Raw genomic sequence first — 4,389 nt, 5'->3', positions numbered from 1 at the left:
ATAATCTAGATTACATTGTAAGGTACCTAACACCCATGGCATTCTGGTGTTGGTCATGCTTTGCCCTAGGGAGAGCTTTAGTCAACGGATCTTCTACATTCAGATCAGTGTGTACTTTGCAAATCTATACTTCTCCATCTTCGATGTACTCGCGAATCGAATGAAAACGCAGCTTGATACGCTTCAGCTTCTTGTGTGACCTTGGTTCTTGTGCATTGGCGATGGCACCCATGTTGTCACAATATATGACTAGTGGGTCCAATGCACTAGGAACCACACCAAGCTCTACAATGAACCTCTTCATCCATACCGCTTCCGATGAAGCTTCTGAAGCCACTATGTACTCCGATTCTGTTGAAGACTTCGCCACCGTGCACTGCTTCGAGCTGCACCAGCTTACTACAGCACCATTCAATATAAACACGTACCCAGACTGAGACTTAGAGTCATCAGGATCAGTGTTCCAACTTGCATCGGTGTAACTGGTTACAGCGATCTCTTAGTCACCTCCATAACAAAGAAACATATCCTTAGTTCTTTTCAAGTACTTCAGGATATTCTTGACCGCTGTCAAGTGTTCCATTCCTGGATCACTTTGATATCTGCTAGTCAAACTAACTGCATGTGCTATATCTGGTCTAGTAAATAGCATGTCATACATGATAGAGCCTACTGCCGAGGCATAGGGGATCTGATTCATCCTCTCTCTTTCTTGTGCCGTAGCCGGACCTTGAGTCTTACTCAAGACCTTACCTGGCAACATCGGTAAGAATCCTTTCTTACTTTCATCCATTCTAAACTTCTTTAGAATCTTGTCCAGGTATGTACTCTGTGAGAGCGCTAATAGGTGTCTTCTCCAGGTATGTACTCTGCTTCACCAAGGTCCTTCATTGAAAAACATTTATTCAAATAACCTTTTACACTGCTTAATAGTTCTATATCATTCCCAATTAATAATATGTCATCTACATATAATACTAGGAATTCTACTGTAGCTCCCACTCACTTTCTTGTAAATACGAGGCCTCTCCATGGCACTCGTATAAACCCGAAGTCTTTGATCACCTTATCAAAACGTCGGTTCCAACTTCGGATGCTTGCTTCGAGTCCATAAATTGAACGCTGAAGTTTGCACACCTTGTCAGCATTTTTAGGATCGACAAAACCTTTGGGTTGTACCATATACAACTCTTCCTCAATGTCTCCATTAAGGAACGCCGTTTTGACATCCATCTGCCAAATCTCATAATCGAAAAATGCAGCTATTGCTAACAAAATCCTCACAGATTTTAGCTTCGTTACAGGTGAGAAAGTCTCATCGTAGTCAACACCTTGAATTTGTCGGAAACCCTTTGCGACAAGTCGAGCTTTATAGACAGTAATATTACCATCAGCATCTATTTTTCTCTTGAAGATCCATTTATTCTCGACAGCCTTGCGGCTATCATGTAAGTCTACCAAAGTCCACACTTTGTTATCATACATGGATCCCATTTCGGATTTCATGGCTTCTTGCCATTTGTTGGAATCTGGGCTCATCATCGCTTCTTCATACGTCGCAGGGTCTTCATCATTGTTGTCCACAATCATGACATTTAGACAAGGATCATACCAATCAGGAGTGGCACGTTCCCTTGTCGATTTGCGAGGTTCAGTAGCTATCTCGCTCGAAGTTTCATGATCATTATCTTTAGCTTCCTCTGTTACCGGTGCAGGTGGCACAGGAACATCTTCCGGTACTGCGCTACTCTGATCAACGAGAGAAGATTCAGTAATCTCGTCGAGTTCTACTTTTCTTCCAGTCACTTCTTTAGTGACAAATTATTTCTCAAGAAAGGTTCCCTTCTTAGCAACAAAGATTTTGCCTTCGGATATGTGATAGAAAGTATACCCTATAGTTTCCTTAGGGTATCATATGAAGACGCATTTCTCCGCTTTGGGTTCTAGCTTGTCCGATTGTAACTTTTTTACATAGGCTTCGCAACCCCAAACTTTAAGGAACGACAGCTTATGTTTCTTATTAAACCATAATTCATACGGTGTCATTTCAACGGATTTAGATGGTGCCCTATTTAAAGTGAATGCAGCTGTCTCTAATGCATAACTCCAAAATGATAATGGCAAATCAGTAAGAGACATCATAGAACGAACCATATCTAAGAGAGTTCGATTATGACGTTAGGAAACACTATTTCGTTGTGGTGTTCCCGGCGGTGTCAATTGTGAAAGTATTCCGTATTTCTTTAAATGCATGCTAAACTCATAACTCAGATATTCGCCTCCGCGATCAGATCGTAGAAATTTAATCTTCTTGTTACGTTGATTTTCTACTTCACTTTGGAATTCCTTAAACTTCTTGAATGTTTCGGATTTATGTTTCATGAAATAGATATACCCATATCTACTCAGATCATATGTGAAGGTTAGAACATAACGATAACCACAGCGCGAGGTTACACTCATTGGTTCGCACACATCGGTATGTATGATTTCCAATAAGTCTGTAGCTCGCTCCATAATACCAGAGAATGGAGTCTTAGTCATTTTTCCCATTAGACATGCTTCGCATCTATCAAGTGACTCAAAGTCTAGTGATTCAAGTAATCCATCGGAATGGAGTTTCTTCTTGCGTTTCACTCCAATATGACCAAGACGACAGTGCCACATATAAGTAGAATTATCATTAAATTTAATTCGCTTAGCAACAATGTTATGAACATGTGTATCACTACTATCAAGATTTAATAGAAATAAACCATTCTTCTCAGGTCCGTGACCATAAAAGATATTATTCATAAAAATAGAACAACCATTATTCTCAGACTTGAATGAATAACCGTCTTGCATAAACAAGATCCAGATATAATGTTCATGCTCAACGCAGGCACAAAATAACAATTATTGAGGTTTAAAACTAATCCCGAAGGTAGATGTAGAGGGAGCATGCCGACAGCGATCACATCGACCTTGGATCCATTTCCAACGCGCATCGTCACTTCATCCCTCGATAGTCTTCGTTTATTCCGTAGTTCCTGTTTCGAGTTATAAATATGAGCAACCGAACCAGTATCAAATACCCAGGTACTAGTACGAGAACCAGTAAGATAAGCATCTATAACATGTATATCAGATATACCTTTCTTCTTCTTGACAAGGCCGCTCTTCAGATCAGCCAAATACTTGAAGCAATTACGCTTCCAGTGTCCCTTCTCGTTGCAGTAATAGCACTCAGCATCAGGCTTAGGGCTAGTCTTAGGTTTCACAGGAGGTGCGACAGCTTTTTTGCCGCCCTTCTTGAATTTTCCTTTAGACTTGCCCTGTTTCTTGAAACTGGTGGTCTTGTTGACCATCAACACTTGGTGCTCTTTCTTTATCTCAATCTCAGCAGATTTCAGCATGGCGAAGAGTTCAGGTAACTCTTTGTTCATGTTCTGCATATTGTAGTTCATCACAAAGTTCTTGTAACTAGGTGGTAGTGATTGAAGGACACGATTAATCCTCAGTCTGTTAGGAATCACTATTCCCAAGTCACTGAGTTTCTTCGCATGCCCGATCATGGCGAGCATGTGCTCACTAACTGAGCCGCCTTCTTCCATCATGCAACTGAAGAAGTGTTTCGATGCTTCATAGCATTCCACAGCCGCATGAGTTTCAAAGATAGCTTTCAGCTCATTGACCAACTCATGAGGATCGTGGTGCTCAAAACGTTTTTGAAGATCGGCTTCCAGACTGCTTAGGATGGCACAATAAACTTGAGAGTACCGAGTTTTCCGAGTCTCGTAAATATTCTTTACTTCATCGGTTTCAGTTTCTGCAGGAGGGTCACCTAGCGGTGCATCAAGCACATATTGCAGGTTTCCACCATCGACGAAAATCCTCACATGACGGAACTAGTCGGTGAAGTTGCTACCGTTGCTCTTAAGTTTTCTTTCTCTAGGAACTGGTTAAAATTGATTGATGGGGACGCCATGATCTACAACATATATTTGCAATAGTTTAGACTAAGTTTATGACAAATTGAGTTCAAATTTTAATCCAACAAAATTAAAAATCTAGGTGAACTCCCACTCAAAACAATATCCCTCGCATTGTCTTAGTGATCACACGAACCAAATCCACTACACCAAGCCCGATCATCACGAGACGAGATGTAACTTCAATGGCGAACATTCAAAGTGTTCATCATATCAATCATATGATTCATGCTCTACCTTTCGGTATCCCGTGTTCCAAGACCATGTCTGTACATGCTAGTCTCGTCAAGGCAACCTTAGTATCCGCGTGTGCAAATCTGGCTTGCACCCGTTGTATGTACATGTTGAATCTATCACACCCGATCATCACGAGATGCTTCGAAACGACAAGTCTTGGCAACGGTGCTACTAAGGA

The sequence above is a fragment of the Lolium rigidum genome, chromosome 3, assembly GCF_022539505.1.
Source record: "Lolium rigidum isolate FL_2022 chromosome 3, APGP_CSIRO_Lrig_0.1, whole genome shotgun sequence".
Lineage (NCBI taxonomy): Eukaryota > Viridiplantae > Streptophyta > Magnoliopsida > Poales > Poaceae > Lolium > Lolium rigidum.
The sequence above is the reverse complement of the archived record's forward strand: the minus strand, read 5'-3'. Positions refer to the sequence as shown.